Source organism: Hyalella azteca, unplaced genomic scaffold (assembly GCF_000764305.2).
Source record: "Hyalella azteca isolate HAZT.00-mixed unplaced genomic scaffold, Hazt_2.0.2 contig13234, whole genome shotgun sequence".
Classification (NCBI taxonomy): Eukaryota; Metazoa; Arthropoda; class Malacostraca; order Amphipoda; family Hyalellidae; genus Hyalella; species Hyalella azteca.
The window spans coordinates 330436-348535 of NW_025943163.1; positions in this window are offsets into that span (position 1 = coordinate 330436).

The window sequence follows — 18100 nt, forward strand, 5'->3', positions numbered from 1 at the left end:
ATAACAGAGGCGCTTGGAAGCTTCATATTCTTTAATTTTTCTTCATGAGGCTTACCTTTTAATCCCGGAATTATCCTTGTTGCACGTCTTTGAACACTATATAATAAATTTTTGTCTTCTAGTTTTGGTGACCACAAGGCGTTTCCAAACTCTAGGTTCGGACGCAAGACAGCGACAAACAACAGCTTCATCGTTTCTGCATTTATGTACTCGTAAGAGCGTCTGACCAGTTCAAGTCGTTTATTGGCTATATTAACTTGAGCTGCAATATGCTTAGAAATTTTCAACTCTTTATTGACATCAACTCATAAATCTTTTTCCATTGTCGACTTCGACATCATCACTCTTTAGTTGCAACCATGTCTTCTCATACTGTAATCTTGGTGTTCATTGTTCTTGCCAAGGTGGATTACTTTACACTGCCGCGTATCAACCCAGTCAACTAACATGTCAAAATTACCTTGCAACTGTACTTTTGCAACGAATTCTTCACTGTATTATAAACTTTTGTGTCGTCAACATACATCGAGCACACGCTAGATACAACTTCTGGCAGATCGTTTATAAACGCAACGATTAAAACAGGCCCGATAACGCTTCCTAGTGGCGCGCCGCTGCGCACTGAAGCCCAGTCTGATATTTTCTTTTCCCAATACTGACACGTCGTCTCCCTACTAGAAAATCTCTGATCCATTTGAGTACATTACTCTCAATTCCCAAAGACTTCAATTTACGCAACAGCCGCTCACGTGAGACACCGTCAAATGCCCTTGCAAAATCGACGTACACTGTATCTACTGGCTCCTTTTCGTCCAGCAGGCGGGTCCATTCATTCAAAGTAGACAAGAGATTAGTGGTGCAGGATCTACCGGCGATAAAGCCATGTTGACAGTTTGATAGGAGATTATTAACAGTCAAATGATCGATCAATCTATCCCTCACAATAGATTCCATTACCTTGCAAATGACACCAAACTCTAGGTTCAGATTCAATTCAACCTATTCAAACTGAAAGGGCGATAGTTGCCCGGGCAGCTTTTGCCACCTTTTTTGAACACTGGTGTCACTTGAGCTTCTTTCCAGTCAGCCGGCAAGATTCCTTCGTTCAAATTTTTTAGAAAAAATGACGTAAAAGGGCCGGCAAGGACGGTTGCTAACACTTCGAGTAATCTGTTGTGGAAGCCGTCCGGTCCGCATGACTTGTTGCGATTAGGAGCGACCAGGCGCTTGAGAACCTCTTCTTGTATTTCAAAACTTGTTAATTTGAGCCGACTGGGCGCTCCTCAATAGCTGGAATACTGATCAAGTCATCTTCAGTGAATACGCTACTAAAATAATTGATTAAGAACGTTGGCCTTGCCCTCATCAGAGGACATCTTCGGTTGATCTACTTTCAAATCAGAGATACCACCATTTGTCTTGCTTTTCGAGCTAGCTCACGAAAAGAAGGCTTTCGGGTTCTTTTTTGCATTCTTGGCAATAATATGGCTATAGTATTGATCGCAGCGTAATGACATGACGTGGCAGCTGCGGTTTAATGCTGACAAGTGTAAAGTACTTCACCTCGGGAAGAACAATGAACAGCAAGATTACAGTATGAGAAGACATGGTTGCAGATTTGAAATGCCTAGCTCCTTATCGAACCCGGTGGAAGTCTAGTAGCTACTTCAAACTATCGCCAGTCATGAAAAGATCCGATCAAATGATACGAGTTTAGATATGTATATGAACAAGGCACGAAAAGGAAAAGAATCGGCGACAGGCCACATCAGGCCTACATTTCAGCGCCGACATCATTATGTTATGTTATGTTATGTTATGACTCGTTAGTATCAAATGCTCGTCCAAAGTATGAAAGTAGCTTAGAACTAATGAATAAGTTCGTAATTAAAATTTTCTAGCACAGCACCCAAACAAAGACTAATATTGATCGCACGAATGTCATTCATGAAAGCAGAGGCAGGCCAGCATATTTTGTCACTCCGAAATGAAGAATTCGAAAGAATTTGACCGTAACATAATGCCATGTAAATTGAGGTTACCCGTTTTATGGGCATATACCAGAAAATATGTTATGTAAATTAGGAAAAAATAGTGCCTCATATTTGTTTTTACATTAATATGAATAACCTATACTGCTTCCTATTGTTTATAGTGTGTGTTTTTCTACACATTATCTACAGTTTCCATCAGCTGCCAAGTGACCAGCTCAGAGGACTGTAGACGATTGTTAGATTAAATTCTAAACATGCGTTTAGCATAATATTTTTTTATGCAAAAGGCTGCATTATGCAGCCTTCTGCATAAAAAAGTGTACAAAATATAATTAGTATTATGAAAATATGAAGTGATCAATCAAAATGTACGTTTTTCTTTGCATTCAACTAAAAAAGACAGAAGGTACACTTGAGACGTCATGCGCCGGGGTGGCGCTGCCAGCCCGCACGCACTCCTCATGATGCCTTTTGCTCATCAAAGTGCAAATGGTATCTCAACCACTTAAGGTATGAATTTATCCCCCTGCTGCATTAGGCCATAAAAGGGGGCAGGCATAAGGGAAAATAACTGCGTGATAGGCTTCACGTCGTACGCTGTTAAAGGTATCCCATCAGGGACTCGGTGTTGCTGAAGAAGCATCCTCGGTTCTGGCAGCCATGATTGATGGATACATAAGCTAGCTGGCCCGGGCAGCCTCCTCTCAAGCTGGAGAACCTCTCCTGAATGCAGGAAGTCCCGAAGGCTATTCAATGTATCTCTTCTTGCCATTTGATCATTAAAACTTGTGTACCTTCTGATCTTCCCATCCCGTCAAATTGTCCTTTAAATTTTTCGGAAAGGGATGCTATTTACATCCGGTCAAATTGCTCTGATCAACATGACGGCGTGCATTATAGAAATATCTATTCATTCTCTGTTAGTCTCATTCATGTAGTGACTAGACTCGTTCTTGCCTTCTTACATCGTTATATGATTTACGAAATATCGTGAATGGCTCCACTACTCTTGTCCTTTACTTCCCATCTCTGTATCTCTGTGATAGGTTAAGTATTCTTGATGGTTACGTTACCTCTGTTATCCTCATTGATCGGCAAAGTATCCTGAATGGTAACATCGTTGGTCTTTTTCTTAATTGATTTTTTTACATCCTTGTGATTTCCTATGAAATAGTAAATGATCAAGGGTCGAAAGTGGTCTCTGAGCATCGGTTATTTCGCAACCTGCTTTCTTCTCTATTTTTTCCCCCATAAATACATTTAAATAGAAATTATTCATTATTATTTGCCTTGAGAAGTTCATTTTTAACATTTTTTGAGCCCATCACGGAGAGAAATCATATATTCGACCTAAGCAATGACACAAACTCAGGCTTCATATGTGTTCTCCAGAGTTTATACATGAGTTACTTGAAACAGCTAGTACACAAGGTCTAAAATGGATATAAAGTGTTAGAGTGATCTATCCAAAAAGAGATATTACCAATGTGAACGATGAAATACAATTCGGAGTTTTGCGAAGTGGTCGATATCGACCTGTGTTTGGGACGCGGACAGAACACACAGAGCCGATAAACTTTTGGAGTTCGGAAGGCCTGTTAAGAAATTTCCACATTCCTTAGGTTCTAAATTTTTTTTTCTCCATACCTATTGTTAGGTATGGATTTGTACATAGTAGGAGTTGGCTGAAAGACTTGTTGATGAAAACATCCGCTTAAATTGGCTCCGTAGGAGTGTATAAAGCCATTCCTTCCTAATTTCTGTATTTAAGTTTGAGTGATCACTCTTTGTTTTTCGTTTCATTTATTTTCGTTGATAATGCATGTTCGTGCTTTCTTTGGTTAGGGAAGGGCCGACTCCAGTGTTAAATTTGGGCCTAGCGCCCTAGCCTATTCTTGTGGCACGACCACCCTGACTTTTGAGCTTCGGCTTTATACTCGAATAACGTTAATATGTGTTCCTAACTTATTGCAAAAGCTTAGGCCTATTCTAAGCTAAACTTGCTAGTTAATAATTGGAGTCTGCTCTCCCTTTCTACCACTTTGAATAATTTCCCTTTATATGGCCTAGCTCTTAACTTACCTCATAAAATTACAGTTTAACCGCTTGGTGGCTAAAGGTTTTAAGGTGGGTCCGAGGCTGTTAACATAGTGAAATAGTGCGTCTTACATTTAGGTTCGTAGAGCCTATAATTTTGATTACCATTTATTCTACAGCTAATTTTCCTTTTTGTTCGATAGAATAACTGCGAATCCGGTGGGACACATCGTTCGATTTTTTGGGGCTTTCAGCGACTCAATTAACAATTCAAAGAGCCTTCCATTTGTTCATGGTGGGTAGAATTTTGATTCTGTGTGTGAAATTAATAAATATTATTGCGACATTGGAATACTATTACTGTAATGCAGACTTGTAAAATGTATAGTTATTTTTTTGCTTCTACAGTTATGCTGGGCCTGGTTTATTCGTCGGTATAACGTCGATGAGCCTGTATATTGGAACCGCTACCAAGCATTATGTTTTGAAACTTGGTTCTTGTCTAAGTTTCGATGAATCATCTAAACCTTGCATACAAATACATTTTGTTTTAAAATTTGTAATCTGTTAAGGTTTCGGTATACAAAATAGAAAATTTACCATATACATGTATGTGTTGTAAATCATGCTAATCTTTAAAATGTTCCTGTCAGAGAAGTCTTCGCTTCGAGAAAAATTGTTGCCAATTCAGCAATTCATACAACATTTAAATTACTCTCAGAGAAGCCTAGTCTTCAAATTCCCCTTAACATAATTCACTCTTCGTCACTTATGAACTTTGTTTGCATCGGTATACGTAATGTGTCGTACGTGACAGCTAACAAATTAATGTAGTCACTATCCCAGCTCTATTATGTTTTCCATTTGCCCCCTGTTAAGTGGAGTGTCAATCAAGCCGAGTAGCCAGCTTCCTGAAAGTCATCTGTCTTATTTGTTTTGCATATCTCCATGGATCAATGTATCATAGATAGATTCCATGCTTGTATTTTAGCCATCAAACTGCGATTCAATTACTTGAGAGCTGCAGGGTGATGTTTGCCAAATCCTGATCTGAGATGAATATTATTTGAAATTATTAACTTCTACGCCAAAAATTGGTATCGTTTATGTTTAACGTTAGGACACGAAAAAGTATTGCGAAATGAAACGAATATTAAGAACGGATTTTGAGAAAGTTAAAAATCGTCTGTTGTTGATTCGTTTCTTATTTATTTCAGTTATAATTTTTTTAAAAAATAGTCGAAAGAAGTTTCTGATGCACGTTTCAAAATTAATAGCAAAACGACCAGAAGTAACGCTATCAAAAAGGTGAATATTAGAAGGTTTCAACATCATTACCATTTGAGACACGCTTTCAGTGCGCGTTTCAGCACCTGCGAAGTTATCCGTCATGATGTAGGAGATATATTCCACCTCAAGTCCATGGGCCAAGATGTAAATTGGTAAGGATTGATCTAGAGATTACACTGTATTTACAAGCCGTCAAAACGGCGAATTTGATGAAACACCGCTCACCTAACTTGTTACGAGTCACTCACAAGTGTCAGTCTGGGACAAATAGTCCCATAATATTCCCATTAGTATAACCAGGAAAATTCTCTACACAACCGCAAAAAATTAAATCTCTGCCTACTTATGAATCGGTTTCGCAGATCCATCACGGCTCACATAGACGATAGACTTAAATTTGAATTCGTTCAGAGCGCCTGGTCGTCCTGTTATTGGTCAAACATGGTTTAGTCGATCATAATCTAATTTCATGCTTATAGTGTTACATGAGGAAAATAAACCGAAAAGATATATTTATGTTCTATTTATGGTTTTGACAGACTCGGAGTTAACCTCTAGTATCTAGTACTCTAGCTGGCAACGATTTAATTGTTAATATCATTCTAGCAAGTCATGATTGAATGATTATAATATTTTAATAAAAACCTTTGTTCATCATCATACTTGCAAATGTTGGTCGAATGGATAACATCCTATACTCGCAAGCGATGGTTGATTCCTGCTCGATATCAATAATATAATTGAACTGTTGGTAAAATCACGAACACGCAATGGTTGAATGATTAATATCCTACTCTAAAGAAATGGTTGAATTGTTATCCTTCTGCGCGCAAGCAATTTATTATTGTTTAATATCCTGCTTGCCAGTATCAACGAAAAATCATCCTTAATGAAGATATTAGCGACCATATCAAGCCGGCTGGCATAGCGTATATACGACACGCTCCTGAAAAAAACTTTATGTTGGCCAGATGTGACAACCGAGATGGAATTCAATTCTGTTGGTGAAACAAAAATCTTCCAAAAACGGATTTTGAAAAACTAAATTCTGTAATCTATTAATTGCGGACAATAAGCGCTCTTTAGATCATATTACTTAGTTCAGCTGAACCCCACAAAAAACGCTCAATATCGAGGCAATAACCTGGCATTATTTTGCCTTGTCTGCGGTATCTGAATTGCCACTTAGGTCCTTACGACAGTGATCGAAGGTCGATATATTCTAAGAACGTCAATTATATCAATTGGACATCCAAATTAAAATATAACTATGCGCTGCCATTTTTCGGTCATGAATAATAAATACATCGAGTCACCGGTATTGATACGAGATAATACGAGTCACCGGTATTGATGTTATAGGGGCTAAATAGCGTGCATTCTGCTTGCTGCCAATATAATTCCGAACAGCCTGGGACTTGACTTGGTAAAAGCGTCAAGAAAGCAGATCGAAGAATAAGTGCCTGCAAACTGAAAGTGTCTCGTCTGAAAGGCTTGTGAATAAAACATTTTTTGGGCTAAATGTGGGGTTCAGTAGTGTTCGTTTGCAGGGCGTGTTAACAAGGTGTTATGTATGCCGCTTTTTCTCGGGACTCTGGGGTAACTTCATTTCTATGGTAATCAAGTGACTGCTTGGGTCAGCATTAAGTCCGCAGATGCCAGTGATTTTCGTAAGTTATGGCTCTAGGGTGCGTGCAACACGAGTATTTCTGACGTCTCATGCATACGAATATCGCAAGTTTTCGAGATGCACACCGCCTCTTATGCGCACGATCTGTCATGAGCGCTCAGCACGTTGTCCAAGCACGCCCAGCCAAGCTGAAATTTAACAACAGAAAAGTCGATGTCTTTAACAATTATCGCTCATCTTGCTTCATCGATCATAGTTATTCTTGTATTAAAAAATGTCATGAAGCGCGTTTTTTTTTGTAAATGCGTACTATTCACGGAAGAATGAAAATAAATATTCAATCTAAGATAGATCAGTCATTGTAATATCCAGAAAACACCTATGAACTTGATAGATACGATGCATATGATTTAGACAAGCGCAACTCCTGCCAAGAATACTAATCTTTTTTCGCGCCGAGCGATCGAGCTAGTCTGGCAACACAACATTGCAGGATTTCGCGGTTAGAATTTGCAAGGGAAATCCTCAACTGCATCGGCAATGGAACGATTGGTATCACGAGTGTTCAATGCTCCGCCTGCGCCGCTCATCACGATAAGCGTTATCAGGAGTACAGCACCAAACGATTATTCGGCATCGTTGAAGACGATCCTTGAGGAGCCCCGAACTGCCGAACTGGATGGCCTGACATGTCGTAAGTTTCGATGAGACAAATGATGCAAAGATTGCGAGCTAATCGGCAACAAATGCTGGCGAGACTTTTATCGCGTAATAAGATGTTGCTTGTTATGTACTGCCGTAGTCTGCGACGGTCATTCGACAGGCTTCCATCCGTCGATGGTGACAGCGCTGGTCCTGGGAAAGACGTGGATCTGGTCAACAAGAGTCCTAAAACTCCTAATAGCTGATACTGAAATCGGTGGTGATTAAAACGACTTAATTTTATTTGTGAGGATGGAAAGGTATAATTAAAGCCTTGAAAAAAACTAGTGTATGTCAATACAAATTTTCTTTACATGCTATCTGTTCGCAGTATGCACACAAAAACAAGTCTGACAGTTTATTGAATTTCTGGCTAAAAAAGCGCGCAATTGCTTGAATGAATAGGTTGATACGTACATGCTCACAGACCGATTAAATTATTAGCAAATTTGGCTAATTTTCTCAGATCTTTTATAATAACACAATTACGCGGGTGCGATTTTTTCGACAGAAAAGTGGCTCTCATTCCGTCACTAGATCAACGCAACATATTCGGGGAACCATGAAGATCGAGGTACCAAGTTAATTTAATATGGAAGGAAATCAGCGCACGACTACTCGTGAACATCGAACACGGCTCAAGCTTATTAATTCGAAGAAATTTCACGCTCGGTTGCGCAAAAAGCTTGCCGCTCTGTAGGACTGTGGACAACCGCGACCGCGATTGCGAGCGAGTGTAGGCAGGCATGTCGGCGCAATTGTGTTCCGGGCGACGGCAACAGGAATGCCTCGGCCGCGTAGCGCGGTGCGTGAGCTTGACTCGTTGACGAAGCAAGGCCCCCTGGGCAGATAATGAATTTCTAGCTGATCTTGCAGCCCTTCTACAGTGTCCAGCTCTGTGGCTCCTTGGAAATTACATGATGCGCGATTTATAAGAAATAGCTTTTTATATACAAATACTGGTAATAACTTTGATGCTTATGAAATATATCGCTAGAACTTTTCAAATACCAAATTGAACCAAGTAAATAAACTTCAATATACTATTGAACCCCTTTGCAACCTTAACACAAAATATAGTAATAATAAATAAATGAAACACTACATGTGACTGGCATGCAATTTTTATTCTAATTTTCATGTTCTCTTCGAGATACAGTCATACTTTTCTTGCAAAATGAGCCTCTTACTATTTTTTTATACTTTTATTGCGGAAAATAATGAGGTTCAACGATATATTCAGCGGGGAGTTTCTTTTGTGAGTTAGTGGCGGAAATTCTGTGTCGCCCGTTAGGCGATTCAATGTCAAGAGTTCGAATCGAGGTAGAATCGCTCATCGCATTCTAGCTATCTAAACTGCCCTCAAGTGTGCGCCAGTTTGTCGTTACGAAGCTTTAAAAGTTCTCTCAGTCGTTAAGTGACAATTCCACGATACTCCTATCGCTGATTTTTTTTCCACCGACTGGTCAAGAATCGGACATTAGTGGCCTCAGAACTGAGAGATGAATTCGAACTTTATGTTGTAAAATGTGTTGCCACTTGAGATGATATGGAACTCGTGTATGATTTTGCCCCGAGAAATCGAACTCTATGTCGTTAATTGTTTTGATGTGAGAGACGAATTCAAACTGTGTTAAATAACTTTTTTTCTTCAATTCAACCGCTGTAAGGGAGCAGGGAAAATAAATTGAAGTAAATTGCTTCGCAAATTTTATTGATATGTTTTAAATTTTTATTGTTTCTATTGTTAGATGGGGAATAAGATGCGTAGTTCATCGAATATCTTCTTTGCAAATTGATAAAGAATTGACGGGACTTTTAGCACGTGAACGACTGGGTGCCTTGTTTGGCACTAAAAGAGAACTTATCTTCGATAAATATCTTAAGTATACATCCCAAGATTTATTATAAATTTTCCAACGCTAGTTTTTGTTTCATCAATGATATGAAAGGAAGCTGGAAAAAGCGTAATTTAAGTGTTGAAATTTAAACGTTTAAATTTGAATGTTTAAGTTTAAATTTAAATGGTAATAAACGTAATTTAAATGTTTAAATTTAAAAATGAACGGCACTAAAACTGCCGCTAAAATGGCAACGAAATTTTCTCTTAAAACCCCGTATTCAAATCATGGCCGCGTTGCAGAAATGTGTAGTGTTTCTGCGGCCCGGAGCTCTGATTAGATTTTAGTGAGCGTATCCACGAGGTCGATAAATTTTCTTCATAGATAAGGAAGTTGTGGCACGTAGCGAGTAGTCTTCGATATATGCGATAAGTCCACCGCTGACTGACGCTACAAGGCATTGTTTTTGGACGAAATTCACGGGCTGTAGAAATGAGTTCGTTATTAGCATAGGCTTCTCTTTCGCGCAGGCGTCGTGCATATTTTGATTTTGGTTTTCCAACGATGAGTCAGCAACGGCAAAGCGAATGAAATCCTAAGGTGGTCGTAATAGCAATGATATCTTTCTGCCGTACAATTATTGCAGAAATATGTCATTGAACTTAAATATGCATATGTAATGTGAAAAACTATACCTTTTTACACTTTTTCATCGTTATGTTGTCATATTTCGTTCATGGACTCGTATTTCATATGAACATCAGCAAACAAAATTCGTGTCTACCTGTAATGTTTTTAAGGTATGGCAATTCGTAGCGCTATCCTTGAAGATTGTTCAGTAGATTTAAATGGAATTAACGCGCTCTGTATAGTCGAGATGACGAGCAGATAAGTTAGGCTGTCTGCTCTGCTTGAAGGATACAGCCGCAGTGCAGCCACACCCAAGCCTCGACTGATCCAAATGAACGTGTGGCTCCTGTAAAGCTAAAGCCACATATTTGATACGTAATGCGTTCCATAAAAATTAAGAAGTTCTGGTCTGTGAAATAATCCTTTAGAGTTACTAACCGACCATCGAAAAATTCACGTAAACTGTTAATTCCATGGTTGAACTATAAATCTACTAGTTCAACCATGGTTAATTCCACTGATTTTTTGCATTCCGCGTTCTTTGAAATTGAAGGTGAATAATTTTACTATTTCTATTTAATTCATCAGAGAATGAATTCTTGCCACACATTTTACATATCATTAATTATTAATATAAATGGATTTACTGTGCACAATCACTAGAGTGAACCAATTCCCTCTCCCCGTATGTGTGACTTAATCACACATCCAGAATAACAGGCTCCCTACATCTCGCCCATTGTTTCTGAGGAGCAGATCAAAGGCTGTGCAGTCGATCTTTGACCTCACGAGGCGCCCCACTGACAATCATTTAATAACTGCATCATTAACTGATCCCGGCAACACCGCTGAATCCGATAGAGTCTGAGATCGATTATTGTTCTCAGTTCATCATTTACTGCGTGAGCAGCATCACAATCGCCTTATATAAATGGATCTCCAGATGCAACAAAGCCATGAAGCATTCGACCTGGCTAGGGTGACAAAAGTTGAGTCTTATAAACAATGTTGAAATCTTTCACTCCGCTTGCAATATTAGCATCAGTGCTTTTTTTCACAATGCGTTGTCTTCATGCGAGTTCTCAGACTCGATGACTGCATCAATTAAGGCCCTCATAGGCAATGACAGAAGTCATGAATCATCATGGGTAATCTTTAGTTACCTATGTTTAAATTATTCTTTCAATTTAGGTTTATCAAATCTTAATCCCGATACGAGACCTACTGTGCAATGTGTGAATGGTCGATAGATTCGTCATGCATTATCTGTTAGCATCGGGCAGCCATACTTATGTTCAAAATGTGGGGAGTCCTGAAGCGCTTTTTTAGCAGGAGCTTATAATTATTATCCTGACTTGTCACCAAGAAAACAAGACAATTAATGCTATCTTTGGCTGTGAATTAGCGCCCAGTCTTTGTTCATAGATCACGGCACGGGCTCTAAAAAACTCGTTTGTAATTATTCCTACCGTAGAAGGCAGTGTAGCAGTAGCTGATAATGTGGGGATGGCTGGCGTTATCGTATGACCAAAGATGTTCTTCGATTGTCCCTCCAAAGCGAAGAGCGGCTCTTCGTTTGTGCGAAAAATCGGCCACGGTTGAGTCCAGAATGAAGAACGCGTCAGATGGACCTCGAGATGAGTCTAACCCCTGCAATAAGCTACTTGAATTATGTACGTAAGTTCATAAGTTGATGCGTCTTGCAAGTTAAAATCCGTTGGCTTCTGGATGTTAGCTAAAGCACGTACTGCATTTATTCTTATCTCTAGACTCTTATAACCGTTAAGATATACTGTATGTGTATCTACGACTAAGTAAAACTGCAACCGGCCTTACGTATCATTTATTCATCATTTACACTTGTGCACAACGTTCAAGAATCATAGTCCGTCGACTATTTAAATTCTGCGTATATTAGCACGTAATATTTAAATACAAGTATATTTGAAATTTAAATTTTTTTTTAAATTGTCGGAAAGACAGGATGCCTAGTATAGTATGGCGAGAGGGTATAATTTTAGTGATACATGTTAAAAAGATTTCTCTCGCCCATGACATACGAAAACCTTTACTTTCTATACATTTAATTCCATTATACGATGTCACTTGTTAGTTTTGTGTTATTTTTGAGCGTTTGAAACCTAGCACTGAAATTTAGAGGAGATGGCAGTGCATGTAATCGGTACGCACACAGTGGGAATGATTTTCGAATTGATTTTTTTATTGGAGTTGGATTATGAATGCGCGTTTATGAAATTTAGTAGAAATTTCATTGTGATAACAAAATATTTTTTTTTGCATTACGGAGCCGGAGTTAGATGACAGGTTTTGTTAAAGTGAGTGTGAACGGGTTTCTTCAATTAAAAGTACGAATAGTTTTTGTAATAACGGGATTTTCAAATACCTGTGACTGTGAGTAATAATCCCAAGCAACGAAGAGTTCACTTATCATCACAAATATAATAAACAGGTATGCATTTACTCATATACACGTACGTATATACATGTTTCGGTAGCAGTTTAGTGGTAGTTTAGTTCAATCAAGGTCACATAATTAGAGATGTAATTATAGTATACAAGGACCCATCACGATGTCACCTTAGCTTGGAAAACTCACTCAGTAAATATTCATTCTGACGACAACTTTAGACTTCAGTGGAACTCCAGTGAATTGCTGATTCCAGGACTGAACACCAGTGAAGTTCAATGAATCGTTAATCGCTTTTTTTGCTTGCAATTAAACTTATGTGTAACGTGCCCTCGAAGTTCATTTAAACCAGCGCCAAGATAATTGCTCCATAGAATAATAATAATATTAATCGAAAATTGGTAATAGTCTACTGCTTCATGCAAATCAAAACATTATTGCATGTACAGAGAAATAATATTTCACTGCACTTCTCGAGCTTATCCGAGTCTCCGATTATGATATTTATACTGTCCAAATCAGTGCTTCTTTTTTGTGTTTAGGCTCAATATTTTTATTTTGTAACCGCCGCACATGTTAAGATCCGGCATGTGTCTCAAACTAGACCAGTTTACCATGTACCGCAGGCACAATGATTTGCTCTCGATGCTGGGCACGTGTAGGGGCGAACTGAGAATTTAAATATCTCACCTAAGAAGGGATTGACAAAACATAAATAATAAAAGTTAGGTACACTAGACGGCGATCTGAGTCCAGCGTTCTATGATCGCTCAAAACAACTAAACTTTTGCCAATTAGAAGCGATGCCGAGATTCATGTCTTGATTGAATTATTGGTCATTACTGAAGACCACAGACACAGGAGAATCATTAATGTCGGCCCAGCACATATCTAAGTCATTTAGTGTCATTGATAATTAAGGGGTATAATATCAGTAGCCGGATATACTCCGCTTGCCGTATGTGAAGTGGAAGCAAACCATAGGACGTACAGAGTTACAGATATTTTGCAGTACCGCAAAAACTAATGCTTCGAGGCGAGAGCATGGTCATTTCGAGACGATTCTGAAATAAGCGTGTCGTTTATTTTTTAATGAAGAGGCATTCAAAAATATTGAACATTTTGCATTTTAATTGAAAAAATTTGTTTGAATTCTGATGAAGATAGGAAAACATTCAAACAATTTTTTTTGCAAGACTGTTTTATGATACAGTTTGCTGGTTTGTTTCAGTAACAAACATTGACCATAATACCAGCAAACTTTGGAACAAAGCATCGGAAAACATGATAAATCTTGTCCTTGATACGAACAACAATAACTTACATGTACTGAGTCATACTTATACTGACACATATTGAGCTTATAAAAATAGAGCCTCTATCAAAGCTGACGCCAAAGCGTTAATGTTTTCGTCTTCGCTCAGCACTTGAACGATTTAATGACTTCAGTTGCAGATGTCAGTCGGCATTTGAAGCAAGCTACGTTGCAGCAACAATGAGGCACCCAGCATTAAATCACGTCAAATCCTTGGTAATAATAGAAACTCGTGGTTTAAATGAAAATAAATTTCGAAATACTTGGTAACGCGAGCACGCAATACTTGTCGTGGAATCGTGTAGAATTTTCGTTGCATTTCTCCTTTTGATACTCAAGTTAGATGCAGCGGGAAAATCATAAGTGTCTCCTCCATATCATTATTAATATCATTATCAGGCTGCTCGTTAGTTTATCCTTATCACATTTTCCATTTAATTTTTCTGTAAAGTAGGCAAAGTTCCCATTGTTACACCCATAAAGGTTTTCATATCAGTATTTGAAAATAGGTAAAAATCTTGAAATTTTTACGCCGAATCCGCGGTCCGTGCCGCTGCATCTGAGATGAGGCGGCGAGCAGCTCTGTCAACAAGGGCGTCTGCCGAATGACAAGCATGCACCTCTCAAATTTAAAGCATTTTATCAATTAACATGCAATTCTCAAGCCGAAAAATTATCCACGTCTAACCCTATGTACCAAGAACTTAGAAGATGAGTTCACTAAATTTTTTGTACTGCGCCTGATTTATTTGTTGTTGTTGATTGTGTGTTGTTTACTGAACCATCGCAGTAAAATGTCACGAAAAGTTTAAAAGCAGTTGTTCTTCATCCTATGATTAAAATTTATTTTGCATGCCTCGATCATCTTATTGCCTACAACCTTGATTAACTCAATGCAGTGAGGGATGAAGAAATATTAAAGTTACGAACATTGAATTGTATTTCAAAAATGTAAGTTCCATATCTTCTTCTTTCATAAAACAAAGGCATTCGCTTTTCTTTCCATAGATCGTGAAAGTAAAATATACTGTACCGTAGAACATTTTCTTGAAACATATCTGGATGATGTACATAAGTTTCTGTGATTTTACTAATAGTGTTCTGCTTCAAAGAAATTTTTTAGCTTCCTATTTACTCGGGCTTCTACTCCATTCTTTTATTAAAAACAACGTCACGAACTTTAACATTCAAGACGCCAAAAAGAATCAAGGTAATAACCGTGACAGTCCAGTCGCTGCAATGTCTTCCAGCCGCCCTACCGCCCTAGCAGCGGAGTTGGTCGCAAATCCATCAGACTGACTAGCCAGGGGGTCAGAAACTAATACGTACAGAGCGTTCTGAGTCATGCGGGCTCCAACCTAACTTCATTCATACTCACCGTCGTCTATCATATCGAACATTTCTGACAGCTTTGCTGGCCAGCTAAACCCAGTTATACATTAGCTGGGGTATCCTGTAAAACAAAAGGTTTCGAACGTTTTGATCGCCAGAAAACATCAAGGTATACAATGGCTAGAGGATACCAAACACTTCTATATCTGCACTATAGTATCAAAACAATATACAGATTAATAATGAATCGGGGTATTTTGTTTAAAAGACGGTACTAGACGTTGTGGCTGTCAGGGAATACCTCAAGTTGAGCAAAGGCTGCGGCGGCAGCCTGATCATCGAACGGTACGTACGGAGCGTCATTAATATTGTTGTTGTCGGATAGCATCCAGTTAGACGTTGGCTGGACTAGCATCCAGTTAGACGTTAGCTGGACTAGATTGCGTACCAAATAGTTCTAAGGCAGTACTATCAAAACACACTCCAGGTAGCGGTATAAGTACACGTAGTAGCTGATATCTCGTCAGTAATTGTTTAATGTTTAGCTTGACAAGCCTAAAGAGATTGGCTATCGGAGTTGCGAACTTCTATTATTTTTGAAAATATGAACCTGATCTTTAATATTTTCACCCACTGACAATTTTCAAAATTGTTAGAATATACCAGTATTTTTTAAAATAGCTGTAATTATTTTCTTTAGTAATTGTCGCTTGATATTAAATTATTGTATACATCATTAACATATACATACAATGTTTGGAGTCGCTTGAACTGAGCAATACATTTCTGGAACGTCATCCTAGAGAAAAAATTTTAGTTTTACTATACTTGAGTGGCTCCTTTAACGAACAGCGCCGACCTCTCCCTTGGACTGCAAATGTCCAGTTTGATAAATTGCCAAGGCTATGAATCATGTAAACCCAACGAATCTCAAGCACTTGAAGAACTTCACGAATCATCACATCTTGGTTTTGGTGAATTTAGATCACTTCACGATTCATTGTTGAAACTCATTTGCTACTAGCTAGTTTGTTATTTTCTGCTGAAAATAATATTGAGTGTTGGGAGTTAGTTCGAATGGCATATGACTGCGACTCAAGATTATGATCGTTATGTGTATAGCTTTTTGTATATCAAGCAAGATGTGCTGTTCGACTAGCTTATTCAATGTTCCCGAACACTCAACGGAGTTATACATAATTGAGAAATGCTGAGGATGAAAAAAAAAATTACATTATAGCTGTTGTTCATCCATCATTAAATACTCTTTTAAAATTGACATAAAATTTATTATATCTATTATTCAAATAATGTTATATTTTTTAATAAACCTGAAACTGAACTTCTTGCTTAGAAGCTATTGTTTTGTCTTATTGTGTACATGACAATAGAAATTTCTCACTGAAATTAATTTTATAATTATGTTCAGAAGACAGTGTATACCTGGAAATAAAATTTCGATAAAATTAATTTAGTCCAACCACCCTTCCAAACGTCCCTACTTATTTGATTTAATTTAATGCGTCCAAGCGACCTGTCGTCTAAGTCTGTTTATTCAAGAAAATTTATTGTAAATAATTCAGTATCGTACATAATTCAGCAAATTTGTCTCTTTCTTCAAGACTTGGAAAATATCACCACAGAATGTTCTTAAAGTCTCGAGCTCGAAGCAGACATTCGAGTGACAGAGTGGGCCTTGTGAAGCATTTGTCGTAATGTTTTCTTAATGATGCGATGATAAAAGTCAAGTCATTGGAGGTCTCAAAGAAGATGTAGCGCAACTAATAAGCTCTCGAGCTCATCTGTCATTGTACGAGGGCTTAGCCTGGCTAAACATAAACGCGGATAATTTTGTTGCTGCATTTCTTGCGGCTGTTCAGAACCAAAGGCATGCAGACGAGACTCATATTCATTTTTAGTGATGGATTGCATTTGAATGAGCTTCTTAATTCCAATAAATTTCTGACGCGAGCTTATTTGAAAATGAATTTCCATGAATTTCAGCTAGGAACAGTCAACGATCCAAGCAACTTCATTTGCGCAATGCTTAGAAATCGAGTTAGAAGTGTTATTAATTGCGAGATTGTATTACAATGTGTAAATATCATGCTTGCAGAAAATGATGAGCTTTTTTTTGCTAATTTGTTATGATTTCTCATTGACAACAAAGCGAGGACGGGCTATGAGTGTGGCTCATAATCAAATTTTTGGTAGCTGTGTTTTTTCTTATTTTACGAATTATTTTACGAGTGTTCGACCTTGCTGCTGTTTGATTCTGAAGGCCGATGCTTACAATTACCGCTTGCCGACTTTACGTCTCGTAATGGGCACTTGTAATAATTACAGCCATGGATTTAAAGGGGGGTGTCGGTGTCTCCACAGACCGACCGAGCCCGGAGTTCGGAAAGATAATTTGGTCAGCCACGCCTTCTTCCCATGGATGCTGGTTGCCCGCTGCGTAGTCTCGCGTGATCGTCTGCCCTTCATCACGCTTTATGATATTGCTGCCTTTACCAAGACACTACTTCCACACAAATCAATATATCGGGACCCGCCAAACTCTGATTCGTAGATTTATTGTTCAACACTCCCTAGCTGTTCGCTTCGGGAAACGCGGAAGAGCTGTCGTAGAAGAATGTTTTTTTGCATATAAAGAGGTAGTCATTACCGTTCGTACATTTGACCGGCAGGGGGATGACTGGGCTTCAATTTTTTGGAGTTGTGAACCACAAAATTGGTGTGCTGTAGGGTACCCATTTACGTAGCTATGGCTATATGCAACCAATGATGATTAACGTGTAGTCAACAAGGAACGTCCTTTATCTCCGACATCCTTTTAGACGCGCATATTGAGCGTGAAATTGAAATCAATTAGGATGGCTCGACTTCTTATTGGACCAT